Below are 14,695 nucleotides of genomic sequence, written 5' to 3' on the forward strand. Positions count from 1 at the left end.
AAAACAAAAATAAAAGGCACAATTAGGAAAGAGGGAAGTGGGCCTGGGGAATAGGAAGGAAAGGTGAAGAGAGCTTCTGCATGGAGATGCATGAGGGATGAAGGATCCAAGGCACCTCCAAACCAAGGGGCCCTGATATTCCTGACAAATGGTGAGCTGGATCTAGGTGCAAAATTGAACCCAGTTCTGAGTAGGATCTTTCCATGGACTCACAGAGGCAGAGCTGTGGTGGGTTGCTTCCTTCACTCACCCTAACTGACATTTGCTGACACTCTGCGCATTATACTCAACCTCTATTTCAACTCCTCACATTGCAGCTGCCTATGTGCTTGCTTGCTGCCTATGTGTTTGTTTGGTTTCTTGAAGCCCAAAGTGTTTTCCATCAATATGGCAGAGTCTAGGTCCATCCAAAGGGCTCCATATCTTGTAGAAAGTGCTACCAATACTTCTCTCACCCTTACGTGATCTTTCGTACCTGGTCCTACACGGAGGTGTTATGTCCTGTCTACAAGGAAGCCTGATCCATTACTATGACCTCTGTTGTGAGCTTGAGCTGTCGATACTCTAGTGCTCAGTACCAAGCTGGCTCAGAGACCTCAGGAGTGTGGGATTAGGAAAGGGATAATATCTGCATGTTTCACAGTGAAGCCCTCCTAAACTGGGAGAGAGGTGGGGGGAAGGACATTGCTTTCAATGACTTCAAGGCCCCTTTACATTGAAGAGTGAGAAGAAAAAGGAGAAGATAAAGAGGGAGGAGAAAGAGGAGAAAAAGAAGGAGGAGGAGGAGGAAGAGAAGGGAAGGAAGGAGAGGTAGAGGAGGTGGGATATTTTGAACGCCTGCTTTGAAAACAGGAAGAAATAAGAAAATAATGCATGCAATAAGGAAACAAACTGAAAAGGATTGTTTTGAAATCACAGAAGGATGAGCCTAAACATTTCCTACAAATACAAGACAGGTAAGTAGAAACCAGGGCTACAGTACACATAACTGCTGTTTAAACAAGTGTACAAGAACAGAATGTTTCCTTTGCTTCTGGATTCTATCTACTCCTTTATTTAGTGATGTGAAAAGTTCCATTAGAGAAGAGGCCTTCTGTTTTTGCTCACCACTACGTCTATTACAGGAGACCAGCACGTGCCTCCCCAGAGTATGAAGGATGGTTGGGCTGAAGACAAGAAGATACAGACCCAGGAAAGCTCTTTCCTCCCTTTTTTCTATTTATTTTTATTGCCTAAAAGTAGGAACACACATTTACAAAAACAAAAACTATTCAACTCTTCCCATCTCCTACCAGGTGGAACAAAGGTGAACAAATGTTAAATCACTGAAGATGTGTTAAAATCCTCCTCAGCTAGATGATACCAGAGGAATGTGCATTAACAAGCTTTTTAGCCGTCCTTTTTGCCATTACTTGCCTCCTCGACCCAAGTTGCTGCTCTTAGAAATTCAGTTATTTTTCTTTATTTTGTCACTTCTCTAAAAGTGTATTGTTCTTTCAGATGTTGAATAAGCTGGAACTCAAAGATATTTCTTTGAGAACTGCTCATTCTCTGAGTGCCTCCCCTGCGTATACAAAATATGCATTTCAATAAGCTGCTTTTTGTTTTTCTCTTGTTTGTCTGTTGTAACAGGGGTCTGCTCCCATTGCTATGATCAGTGAATATTTGTTGAACGAATGAGTTTACTTGATATCTCAGTGATTCCCTCTCACTTTGCTCTCCCCTCAAAACCTTGATCTCCCTCACATGAAGTTGTTATGAAGAAAAAGCAAATAAGAGAGGCAAAGCATCTAAAAGAACTGGCTGTAATATTCATGACAGCTGAAAGTAGTAACAGTAGAATAAGAGGTGTCCCCCACACCCCCTTGTTGTATTTACCCTGGGCTCTGTCCTATATCGTGCAGGGCTTCAAAGGCCTCAGAGTGTGTAGCCAGCACACACAGCAGTTTATCCAGTCTCATGCCCAACAAACAGGAGAAGCACACTTAGGAAGCAGGACCCTTGAAAGAGGACCACACAAGCCCTGAATACTAGTTTAGCAACCACTTGAGCAAGGGTCTTTTGCACTCTGGGTCCTTCGAACATCAAAAGCTGGTGCAGATTCTAGATAGACACATTCCTGGGCACATGAGCTCCTCATCCCAGGGTAATAGTATGCACAGGTCCAAGCAAAGTTTCCCTTTCCTAGCTCTGTGTCTGTAATTTGGACTTGCCTGGTGCATAGTAGGCATCATGTCAAGAGACAAGAGGAAGGGAGAGCTGCATGCAGGATGACTCCTGCCAGCAAAACTTGATTCCAGGTTAAGAAGAACAACAGATGTAAAGTAAAAAGACACAGTGGATGGAAAGAATTTTAGTCTCTTAAAATCTACTATTGTGGGATGGAAAGAAGAGAATCAAAAAGGCCAATCAATGTGGCCACAGCTCACACAAGCACCAATGACCCAGTGAGAGGTAAAAAAACAAGGCAGCAGAGGAAGGAGGAAATTGGGCAGAGAGAACAGCGGCAGCCGCTCTGCTCTCCCACCTACTCGGGACACTGGACTAGAGCCAGCTTCCCTGCCTTAGTAGTTCCACCTCCTATGCAAGTTGTCTCTCTTGATCTTTCCCACCCAACCCTTGTCTCTCTTCTCTATATACATTAATTCACACCTGGATCTTTACAAAATCAGGACTCTTCCCAGATACCTATCATCTTGTGTGGTTTTACTCATCTCTTTCTTTGAATAACGTAACGTGTACTATGTTGGGTGCTAGGAATTGCGAACTGATTAAGGAGACGCCTTGTCCCCGAGGAGCACAGTCAAGTGAAAGAGGTGGATGCCTAAGCAGTTGTACCACAACCTGGTAGTGCTGGACACAGGTGTGAAAAATGCCACGCAGCACGGTGGAGGCTTAAAGACGAAGAGTCTAGTTTAATTAAGATGTAATAACAAGCAAAATAACACTGCCAGAAATCCAACTTCCTCGGTGCATAAATGCAAAGAGTTCTTGAACAATCTTTCTAACCCATGTACATCTTATGCTGGAACTGATTAAGATAACTTCAAAGAAAAAAGAAAAAAGAAGTAAAAAGAAGAGAAAAATATTCCAAGTCCACTGATCACACAATTTCTAACATAAGGAAGGAAGGGAAGAGACTGGAGGTGGCTGTGGACTGACATGAGACACACTGATGGCGCCTGGCTAGGCCCGGAATACCGGGAGAGGCTTTCTAATTAGCAGTGTTTGCCCTTCACTCTGTGTGCACTTTCCCTGCTGATTGTTAGTGGCTATTTCAAATTGTAGACCAAAGAAGCAATGTTTTCTTAATGAAGTGTTTAGGTCTGAGTCAGAAAGTGCAAAGAATTCAGAATTTCACAAAGCAAACCTTTCTTTGCTCCCCTTCAGGCTGCAATGATGCGGCGTGGTGCTTGATTAACCACATTAATGGTAACCAAAATCAAGAAATACCACAGCCTCTTTTGCTAAGCCAAAGGGTCTGTTTAATCTGAAGTTATAAAGACACAAAGAAATCTTGCACAAGTTCCATTATGACTAAGAGGAAATAATTTCTGTACCTGACATACAGGTCACATTTATTCTAAGTTGGTACGTTGTTCAACTGAGAGATTGTTGACATTTTAAAGGCAAGAACATTCTAGAAGTTTATTTGGAAATTGTGGCTTTATATTTATAGAAAGCAATGCCATAATTAATCAGTTTTCACTGGCTGTCCCCTTTATTGTACAAAATAGATGATAAACACAGACTATACACGGGACTGAACTCAAATCCCAGCTTTCTCCCTTTCCTTAGCCAAATTATTTAGTCTTGAACTACTCTCTTTTTATTACTCCTTCTTATAAAATACTTTAGAATTCCACAAAAGTATGAAATTCTATATTAATGATCTAGAGTTTTAGTTCATTCTGACTTTAATCTTTTAGAAAATATAATTATTCATGAAATAGAAAGGACTCTAAAGGAGAATCAGGATATTTGTAGACCTGAAGTCAGCTAAGCCCTGTACCCAACCAGACACAAATTCCTTAAATAGCAAGGTTCTAAATTGTCTTTCAGGAAAAGCATTCAGAATCCACTAGAGGACAGTTTAAAATTGGCTCCACAAGAACGACCACGTGCAGAAGTCAGTTCCTGTCAAGTGACTGATCCTTTAACTCATGAGGCTCAAAATCCCATTGCAGGTTATAACTCCCTCAGAATAACAATTAAATTGAATTAAAATTTAAAACATAAACTATGAAGAGGCACGACAGACTATGGCTGCACCAAAGAACCCTAAAACCTTCTTTCCACCAGCTTCTCCCCTGCCCCTTCCTGTAAATCCCCCAATTTCTATGATTAGGAAGGCAGACTTGAGTTTTTCCCACTCCTGGCCTCTTTGCTAACTGACTGTGCAATAAAATTTTCTTTTTGCAAATACCCAGTGCCACCGTGTTGGTGTCTATGCACACCAGGCAGCGAGCCTTTGCTCAGTATCAAACCACGTATGAAATATGTTTGCCAGTCAGTTACCTTGAACTCATCATTTTCTCATTTCCTTATCTGTAAAACTGGGTCATAGATTTAAACCGCTGTACGTACCAGGCAAGCTGCACAAATATATGTGTGACAGGAGGGGTGGGCAGTAAGCCAGTGACAAGGGGGAAGAGTGAAATAAACTGACCATTCATTTATATTTCCTCAAGGCTCTCAAAAATCATAATTTTAAACATGAAAAGTCTGTAGGCCAGACTGAACCTGCAGTTCTGTTTGCAAACTCTGGGTTAAATATTTTTCTTCTACTCCAGTTCTGATAATTTTGTACTCTTTGTTTCCTTGGCTAAAGTCAAAATCTTCCAACATCTGAGTTATTCTCAGATTGCAAATTGGGCACCTGTGAGAACTTCATTAATTGTCTGTACCACCAGAGAACCATTTCTTAAATTACTTACTCGTGGCATTCTTTATGTATTACTTAATAATTGCAGGCTAAGGCTGTCTTACAACTCTTGTACCTGAAGAAATGCACAGAGTCAGTAATATGAATTATGAAGATAGAAGAGACTAAAAATGTTAATCAATTTAAGAGAGTGTCACCAGATTTCAAGACATTTCATCTGACAGAAAGGATGTGTTTTAAATCATTTTTAAGCTACCCAAACTTAAAAATTGCCAGTGACCGTGTGTCCTTTAGCCGTGATATATTCCCTAAATGGAGATAAACTCTAGGGACCTGAAAATCAATTCTAGTTTGATGAAAAAGAGAAGTAACAGTTTCCTTGCTTTGATGAAAACATTGCAAATTTGCTACATGTTAAAAGACATCTAGGTACACAGGAATAAGCTCACTAATCAGAATTTGGTTAAAATGGAAGGAGAGAAAAGTCTAAAGGAATTAAGTATGTCTTTGTTTAAGTGATTCTTCAGGGTAGAGAAATAGCATTATCAATAACTATCAAGAAGATTTAAACTGAAGGAAATGGAGCTAATTTCCACTAGAATAAGTAAGCACACCCAGCAACAACACAGAGAAAATAATGTCAAAGAATATTTAATCTAAGCAGGTGGTAACAGAATAAAGTAGATTCCCTTAAATATCATGAAAAGAATGGATCTTAGGGCATCTTTTAATCACTTACTGGCTTGTAACCTGGTGCTGGTCACAATGCAAATGCTCAGTAAATTACTCTGTGCTCCTAAATATCATGTGAGACACGTGAGATACTCTGAATGTTCTTAAGACTAATTGGACAGAGTGATTAGCCATTTTTAAATCTGATATTTTCAAAACGACGTTGCTGTCATCTAACGGCTAGCATCAAATTTTTTATATCCTACCCAGTAACCACCAAGTCCTGTGAAGGGGATGCTCCTCCCCTGATCAATCCATCAATAGAAAGCTAATTAATGGTCTTTTCATGCTCAGCTCTGAGATAGCTCTGAGATAGCTTCATTAATAGCAATGTGCAGAATTTTCTTACATAATTTAACTCAAAATGACAATATAGTTACACTAAATTGAAATGTATTTTATGGATCTTCAAACATAATGATACTAACTTTGAAAGCTCATATTTGTTATACATATAAAAAGGCAATAAACTCAAATTAGCTATGTACCTCAGTCATGATTGTCATTTAATTTATTTACAGTTGAGAAAGATGCTTAGATTCATCACAGGGAGAAGAAAAGTGAAACCAGAAAACAAAGTTGCTAGATTTTTTAAAATCATAGTTATTGAAGCAGTCTATGGAAAATATGAGCTGAAGATAATTTTTCCTAAAAAATCATAGTCAGATATAACACTCCATGTCCAAGGAGGAGAGGATAGCTGTGGGTGAGCCAAAACAAGGAAAATTTTAAAGATAGTAGAGGGTGTCTGCATGTGTGTGTTAAAGACAATGGGTATATCTACAGGTTGTTTTATTCTTTTATATTTTATTTCTATTGGTGTTTATTTTTAAATACATCCAGGAAGACAGTGTAAATTTATATACAAGTTTTATGAAATGCTAAAATCATGCTTGAAAAATCACAGACGCTTTTATTCTTTTTCAATAATAATCTCTCGTTATATGCTGTGTGGCCTGCTGCAGCCGCAAAGATGCATTCTCAGGCTGGGGATTTAGCTCGGCGGCACAGCGCCTGCCTGGCAAGCGCGAGGTCATAAGTTCGATTCCCAGTACCGGAAAAAAAAGGGCACAGTCTCACACTCCCTGAGGTATGCTGCGAGGGACTTGGTGGGCACAGGGGGCTAAAATCTCCACATGATCAGAGCAAACTTTTTTTTCCTTGCTAGTGTACGAGACTGAAATGAAAGAGTGGGTAAATAGCAATTCCATCCCTACTATTAGTCCACATTCCGGACATAACGCCTTCCTTCTAAGGCTCCGCCTTGTGCTCTACTTTCAGCTCGCAGTGAAACTGTTTTTGTGTGACTCCACAGCGGAGGGATTTCAGCTCTGCACACCGAGCCTCGCCAAGCATAAGGATGGACATAGTAACGTTATAGCACTTTGGTCCAAATCCCAAATAGCTGTTTATTCTTATTCCATAATAAATGTCCATAAGGCGTCTCTCATGTGCCAGGCACACCTTTCAGACAATGGAAACTCTCCAGTGAAAGCAAACCCAGATTTAGTTAAAAAGAACTTTATTTGAAAGGCTTATTATGCGGGTGGAGAAAGGAACAATTGCAGTAGTATGAGAGGGTCTCTTGCAGTAGGCAGAACACTGTAAGCATAACCTGCAAGCATCCAACGAAATAGGGGAAAAGGGGCTTTTCTTCTCTAGGAAGAGCAAAAGACCAGAAAGACATTATACAGAGAAATAGAATGAGAGGGTGGCATAGTTGGATTTTAGTTCAAAGAATGTTTTACCCTGAGGGCAGCTGATTCTCACCTGGGGCTGTCTGCAGGCTCATCCCCGGTTCTGTGGCCCAAGGCAAGGAGAGACTATTAAGCAAAGTTTGGTTAACAAGCATTTTGCTCCAAATGATTAGTAGGGATTGACCAACAGGGACAGGCAGTTCACATAATCATTCTTGGCAAAGAATGGGGATGTAAAGGGCCTGGGAATGGGGGCCTGGGTAGCTCACATAATCATTCTTGGCAAAGAATGGGAATGTCTGGCCTCTTTGTAGGTAAAGAAAGGAGGGCCCCTATCAACCCGTTTCCCTAGAATACAAAGGGAGGAAGAGGTGACAGATTTATGAGCTTTCTCTGCTGTGTGTGTGTGTGTGTGTGTGTGTGTGTGTATTAGTAGGAATCGAACCCAGGGCTTTCGCAGTACCCTCAGCTTTTTTCCTTTATTTTGTATTTGAGATAGGGTCTTCCCTATTGCACAGGGTGGCTTAAACTTTATATCCCCTTGCCTTACCCTCCCAGAGTGCTGGGATTACAGGTGTGTACCACCATGCCCAGTGACACAAGCACAAGCATCAGGTGGAGTTCAACCTTGTCACGACATAACAACACAATAGATACACTCTTCATTTGACATTTCATACTGACAGATGAACAGGAACATTTAGACTTATTAAATAACATTCATTTCAGATACTGTTAAGTGTAGGACTAGAATAGAAAAATATGACCATCGAGAGCAGTGGCTGTAAAAGAGCTTCTCTGAGTTAAGGCAAGGGATGATCTCTTGGAAGAGGTGACAGCTGACTGAGAAATAATTGACAAACAGGAGCAGTCACAGTGGGGTAGCCCATCTTCAGTGACACGGAGCATGGTGATAAAGTGGGGAAGGAAGCAAAATCGGAGCAGGTGCAACCTGGCCAGCCTGGGCTGCAGAGAATGGCCAAGGAAAGACAGAAAGTGAAGGCAAGGGACAAGTTCAAAAGTGTCCAGGAACTTAAGAGAGATGGGATAAGCATCTGCACTAAATGGTGGTGTGGAATAGTGAGAAATGAGCAAAGTTAGGTGTATTTGGAAAGCAACCTGACAATGTTTGTTAGTAAAAATTAGGTGCAGCAGGAAAAAAATAATTCTGAATATACAAACCCTTCATAAACTCTATGGCATGCTAGGCAGTTCTGAGTGCCTTACATGTAATCTTCACAAATTCTAGACAGATACTGTCATTTTTCTTACTTTACAGATAAGAAACCCAAAGCACAGAAATATTCATTAAATACCCCAAAGTCAGTGATTTAATAAGTAATAGAGCTGGAATTTGAACCCTCGCAAACTCCAAGGAAAAGTCCAGCCTAAACTATGGAGTGAATGGTGAGATAAATAGTGTTTGGTGTGGGAAGTGGATCCGAGAGGGACGTAGTAGCTCAAGATGGGCTTTGTTAATTTTCTAATGCCTACTAGACGATTTCATTTGATAGATATTTGGAGCGCAGGGAAATTTTCAATTTGAAGCTATAACTTTCAGAATTTTCAGCATACAGACAGCATTTAATATCATGGCACTAAATGAGATCTCTTGGAAAAATACAGAGAAGACAACGACCCTGGACACATCAGTGGTTCCACAGTGATACTGCCACCCCTGAGCCTCTAGTCCAGCTTTTCTTGAATTCAGTCTGTAGGTATCTGTTCTAGTATCTCCTTTTCATACTGATACAATATAAAGAGAAATTTTTGACAGTACACCAAGTGTTTAATCACAGTTAGTTGAGGCAGACTATCTTTGTGTACAGTTTGTAGAAAATTTCATGTTCATTTGCCTTGAGAGTTATTCTTCACCCAAAACACTTGCTTAGTGCTAGCGTCTTGAACTGTTTAAAATGCAGAAGACCACAGTGCAATTTACTAAATGCCTTCGTATTTACCATTTCATTTGACCTTAATAACCATCCCATGAAGTTAGCAAGATACTGACTACTGACAGTGATAACCTCTTACTAATGAATATCAGATGCATAAGAAAACTAAATGACTCACTCCGGGTTATGCTGTTATCAGCAGAGCTGGGACCCCAACCTGCACCTTGCACTCCAAATCCTTGCCCTTTCTGCAGCGCTATGCCTGCTCAGCACATCAGTGTGCTTCCTTATAATGTTTGCAGTTCCCATTCATTTTGTAAAAGAAGAAGGTGGAAAGGCAAGCACTTAACCTTATCTCTTCTACTAGCCAAAACGTCTTAGATTGATAATATTGAATCCCAAGACAACATGGATTGTAGATAAGAGCCCATGAAAGGAATCAGGCAGGCACTGGGCAGCTTTCCAATACCTGCTGAAGGGCAGCTCCTCAGTGAGCGTCATCCTCTGCTAAATACGAACTCTCGGAGTACGAGACACACCTGTTTTTACATGCACACACAAAAGTGTATGCAAAAGTCAACCAAAAATTATCTGTGGATTTCTTTAACCACAATTTTAAATTTGCATTATCATAAATGATAGAGTTGATATTCACAGGAAAACGTATGGGTTAAAAAAAACAGCAATATGTAAAATCTAGATCTATCTTTTGTGTGCTAGAGAAATGAATGGGGACTTTTATAAGAAGTTTTAGGCAAACTATGATAAATATGAGATTTTCAGTTATGTGCACAGCTAGACTGACTACTTAACTAGGGACATCCAAGGGTCATTTTTCATCTGTCAAGCTTCCCAGGGATGGGCCCCTGTCTTGTTCCTCCTCTCTCAAATGCTAATTCAATCACTAAAATGTGCATTTCATCTTCCTGCCTTGAGCAGTGCACACCGTAGTTTTAACTAAATTGCCAATAAGACGATCTTAAATCAGAGGTGCCCTCCACTTCTGCACCTTACAGCGAAGGCAGATGCGTGACTGGCCATCTCCTAGAGCAGCACGTGCCCTTTCCTGCCGTAGCTTTGAGGCTCTGTCTGACACATCCCAATCAGAAAAGGGCAAGTCAATGACAAGGAGCTGGCGGGTGGGAGCTGACACCTGCCACCCTGCCACCACACAGTCTGCCAAAGTCTGCGCCAGGAAGCGGCGCGTCGAGGGAAAACCAGTGCCAGCACAGGATGGGCTTTTGTTGGTAACAGGAAGAGGGCTTATCTCCACCTTCTCTGACCCCTACACCAAACGTAAATTTGGCGTACGTGCTTTCACTGAAGTGGTGCCAATCTCTAATCTCAGAAAAAGGAAGAAAATCCTTCTAAATTTTTGTCGGGTAAGACTGGAAAACTGTATACTCTAGGAGTGGACATTGTGCGCTGGCTGATGAGGCAGCATCGTACGACATGCTTTCAAAAAATGAAGTGGTGAGAGCGCTGCCAAAATAAAGAAGAGAAGCAGTGACTCAGCCGAAGAACACAGAGTCCCTTGCCCAAGGAATGCCATTCAGGCTGCTGTAGCAGAATGCCACAAACTCCGCGGCTTATCAATGATAACATCAAGTCGTTGGCAGATTTGCTGTTCAGTCCCTTTCTTCCTGGATCACTGGTGGTTGCTTCAAGCTGTGTCCTCCAATGCTGGGAGGGACATTCAGGAGGGTGCCAGTCACAGCCCAGTCACCTCCTGAAGTCTCCCCTGCTGATGCTACTGCATTGGGTTAGGACATCAGCGCGCAACCCAGGGAGGGATATGAACGTTGAAACTGTGTAAGGCTTTGCGTCTCTGGATTCAAAAACACTGGCTGGAGGTTTTGAACGGCCTCCTTCCCTGTACTCTGGCTTGACCCCAAGTCAGTCAGCCCTCCATGTCCCCAAGTTTCACATCTGAGGAGTCAAACACTCATAAATCAAAAGTATTTTTTTAAAATTTGGATCTGTCATTTTGTTGTTATAATTCCTCAAGAAATCCAGCATAGTTTTATAAGTCATCTAGAGATGATTTAAAGTATATGGGAGGAAGTGTGTATATTCTATGCAAATACTACATTATTTTACTTGTATATGAGGGACTTGCACATCTGTGGATTGGGGTATCCCTAGAGTCCTGGAAACCTCTCATGTGGCTCCTGAGAAATGACTATATTGGTTTTTCTCCCTTACTTATTTTTGAAATTTACTATTCAATGAATAATTAACCTGTTTGCAGTTCCATCGTAGTTTGCTTTCCGATGCTTCACAGCGTTTTTCAGACAAACTATAATATTTGCAGCCACACCAGGGTAAATGAATAAGGCTGGGTAAGAGCCATAGCTCCTGATTAGGGTCCACTGACCACCTCAGGGAAGCAGTGTCTGAGCCACATCAGCTGCAGCTCTGACATAGATTGTAGATCACAGAGCTCAAGCCACAGGCACTTGATTCTTTTCTGACTGGTAAAGATATGAGGTTAAATTTTCTTATATTAATAGGGTAATATTATATTTCCAGTGTAGGTTCTGGGGCCCAACACCTCCATCCAGACCTACTGAATTCAAATTTCAAAGGGCTTGGGAAATGTGGGAATTTGAATTTAAACAAGCTCCTCTTATCATCCTCATGCACACTAAGTTTGCAAACCTTTGTGTATCTGTGACTCCACGCCCTTCCCCAGCACTGTCAGCTGCTCCCTCTGTCATCCTCTTCCTGAAGAGGGAATTTCCTCTGAAAAGCTCCCTCTTATCAAGTTAGGATAACAAGAAGTTAAAGAAAGAAAAAAGACTCTGCATTCCCCAAACACAAGACTTGGGCCCCAAGAGGCCATCAGTATGTTTGGGCTGGACCAGGAAGTCCCACACTTCACCTCTGTCCTGTGAGGAGGCGTGGAGACCCTGAAGGTCAGAATCCCCTCCATTAACCAAGAGCTTGAACAGACGGTTAGATAAAGAAATGGTGGAACTCTGGTATGTGGAGGTAAAGGGAAGAAAAAGAGAAATAAAAATACTTCTTCACATGCAGCAGGTATAAAAGAAAAGGAAGGGAAAACAGATATCTGCTGGAGGCCTGAAGAAAAAGAAAAGCAGAAAGGGGTCCTGTTCCGTTCTTTGCTCTGTGCATTTGTTCTGTCCCTTAGTAGTCGGATTTATTTGCAAGACAATGGATTCACCAATGTTCCTGCCCTTTCACATGTTGCAGACTTAGCTCAGGGCACCACCCTTAACCCACCCACTTGAGCAATCCCAAGCACTTTCCCTAATTCTCTGGTGGTTAATGCCCTTGTTTATAAAAAGAAGGGACTAGGTAGAACAATGCCCAAATATGTAAAACGTAGCACATAATGCTAAGAAAGAAACCAAGAAGAAAATCAAGAAAGAAAACAAGATGGTATATTAAAGCATTAAATATGTGATATTTAATGTATGCTTTGCTAAACTATCACAGTTTGGCTCTAGAAGCTTTCCTTAGGAATTTTTTTTAATTTATTGAAAAAACTTAAAACAATTTCATAACCACACAGTAGGAGAATAACAATAGTTAATACATTGCATATTATCATCATCAAAGTAGTTACCCAAAGTACAAGTTTCTTATTATCCCAGCTCGATCTGGGGCCAAGGCACCCACTTCATCCAGTGCAATACCAACAGTTGCAACCTGGGCAGCCTGCCACATGGGCGCCTTCCTACTCAGCATCTCTTATTACCATGGATGCCCATGGAATTAACCATGGTGCTTGGTACTCTAGGGATGTCAGTGCATCTAGTGTAAGCTAGGGGGTGGCTTTGAATACACTGGTGATACCCCACTCCATGATGCATATGAGTACCACGGTGCCTCTACTACCTCATTTTTTTGTTACCAGTCCTTTCACTTGGCCCTAAATACCTTGGATGCAGTTTTGGTTATGATTAACCAAATGCTACACACAACTGCATATGACAGCCACCTTGTACTAATGTCCCTGGAGGAAGCTGCCATGTTAGTGACTTCGACCTGCTTAGCTCTGTCTTGACATCTATACAGATACCTGACTTGCTGCAGTTTTGCAATTTTTACTGGCCAGCAAGGTCAACAGCCCCTCTGATGTGGTTTATATATTAATGTGTGTGTAGTAGTGCTATAATTACCATAAAACAGTTCCGGTGAACAGCGATGGGAAGGATCCCTGACGGCTTCTGCACCAGGCCTCACCCAGATGGAAAGCCCTCCGGGGAGCGACACCTTAACTGTCCAGATAGCTAATGAACAGCTATTGCATTTCACTCTTAAAATGTGGTCTCTGAAATTATTTGCTAGTGAAATACTGTAGCTTTTAAACAGACATGGTATATTCAATAATTAAATATAAGTGATTTTTAATATATGCTTTGCTAAACTATGATAGTTTGACTGTAGAAGCTTTCCATATGATTTTTTTTATTTATTGAAAAAAGGCAAAACAGAATTTCATAACAATATAATAGAATAACAACAGTTAATACATTGCATATTATCATCTTCGAAGTAGTTACTCAGAGTATAAGATACAGGCATAAAAAATTCTCCAGTTGATATTAGCACGAACCTTCCTTTTTAAAAAAATTTATTTTAAAAATAAAGAAGGAAAACACAGTAACAAACAGACAACCATTTACAAAATAGCAAAAGAACAATGCAAACAATACAGAAATACAAACAAAGTGGTAGGAAATTAACAATGGTTGTTGTATTACATATTGATATCTTCAAAGCGGTTTCTCAGGAAAACAAGACATGCAATATTGATCAATCAAGTAATCATTAACTGTTCCTTTCAGTACAGCAATACGAACCTTCCTTTTCAATGAACCTTAATAGTATGCTACCTCACATTTACTAGCAGTTTTTCAGACAGGGAAATTTAAAATACTTTGTGCTTACTGAGTCCAGAGTTAGGGCATATGCTTCCCCCTCCTACTCTGTTTTTATATTTTACCTTTGGACTTAGACTGTACAAAATGAAACCAAAGTTAGGTAAGAATTTCCTCCAAAATATCCTGTTCAATATTGGCTCTTATTGAAAAAAGAATGCTAGTTATGTAATTATTTTACTAATCAAGTAAATGAAAGTAAGAAGTAATGGTAAAATTCACTTACACTCCCCTCCACCTTTTTTGTTTTCCAGCACTAGGGCTTCAGTCAGTCTTCTCACTGAGGTACATCCTCAACCTTTTGTTGTTGTTGTTAATCTTGAGATAGGGTCTCAGTAATTCACTAAGTTGCCTAGGCTAGGCTCAAACTTTAGACCCTGCCTCAGCTTCCCAGAATGCTGAGATCACAAGAGTATGCCTCTATACCCAGCTACACCTCCTTTTTATAACAAAAACTCTAACAATGTTGAATTCATTTGCATTGGATGTTCTGTGGTTTTAGTGAAAGCCCTCAGCTCTCCTAGTCAAGGAGAGCGATAAATAATAACTGCGTCTGTGCTGGTGTCCAGAGTGGAC

This window comes from Chinchilla lanigera, unplaced genomic scaffold (genome assembly GCF_000276665.1).
Source record: "Chinchilla lanigera isolate Chin_1 unplaced genomic scaffold, ChiLan1.0 scaffold00043, whole genome shotgun sequence".
Classification (NCBI taxonomy): domain Eukaryota; kingdom Metazoa; phylum Chordata; class Mammalia; order Rodentia; family Chinchillidae; genus Chinchilla; species Chinchilla lanigera.